Below are 1,098 nucleotides of genomic sequence, written 5' to 3' on the forward strand. Positions count from 1 at the left end.
CACACACACAACGCGCCAACGTCACAGCACGCGCGACGCGACCGGCACACACAGCACAGTGCGCTGAAGGCCCATCGATCTGATCATCATCGATGACACGCGTGTAGCTTTGCTGGGCGCCGCCGGCTACGCAGGGCGAATAGAGGGCAATCGCGCAGGCGCCGGATTTCTGTGCGCTAACACAAGACTCTGCGGCAGCAAGCCGAACCATCTCGTGAATTCTCTCCTCCTCCTCTCTCATCTCTCCCTCTATCACATCATCTCTCTCATCATCTCTCTGCTCATCTCTCAATCTCATCCGTCATACTCATCTCTGCTCTCCTCTCTCTCTAGTCTCTCTCGTTTCTCTCTCTTATCTTACTCTCTGCTCCAGCTCTCCTCTTCTCGTCATCATCTCTCTCTTCTGCGCTCTCGTCTCTCTCATATTCTCTTCATCCGTTCTCTCTCTCAGATCTCTCTCTGCCTCTCCTCTGATATCTCTCCTCTCTCCCCTCTTTCCTCTCTGTGTTCTCATCCCCCTCATCTCTCTCTCTTCTCTCGCTCCTCCAGCTCAGCGCAGCATGTCTCTCTTCTCGCATCTCTCCACCTCTCCCTAATCGTCTTCGCTCTCGTCCCCCGCCCGCCCTCTCTCTCTCTCTCTCAATCCTCGTCTCTCTCGCTCTCACCTCGGCTCTCATCTCTCCAATTCTCCTCTTTTCTGAATAGTCTCGCTTTCTCATCTTCTCTCGCTCTCTTATCTCTCTCTCTCTGTATCTCTCTCTCTCTCTCTCCGTCGCTTCTGCTCGCTCCTCCTCTCTCTCTCGCTCTCTCTCTCTCTCATCGTCGTCAATCTCATCTCTCTCTCTCTCCTCTCTCTCTTCCGTCTCTCCAATTCTCTCCATCTCTCTCATCTCTCTCTCTCCTCCTCTCGTCTCATCTCTCATCTCATCTCCTCTCTTCTCTCCCTCTCTCCTCTTCTCTCGTCCTTCTCTCCTTCCCTCTCCTGCTCCTCTCTTATCTCTCCTCCTCTCTTCCTCCTCATCTCTCTCCCTCTCCTCTCTCCTCTCTCTGCTCTCCTCTCCTCTTCCTCCACTCCTTCCTCTCTCTCTCCATCTACTC

This window comes from Priapulus caudatus, unplaced genomic scaffold (assembly GCF_000485595.1).
Source record: "Priapulus caudatus unplaced genomic scaffold, Priapulus_caudatus-5.0.1 Scaffold1458, whole genome shotgun sequence".
Classification (NCBI taxonomy): domain Eukaryota; kingdom Metazoa; phylum Priapulida; class Priapulimorpha; order Priapulimorphida; family Priapulidae; genus Priapulus; species Priapulus caudatus.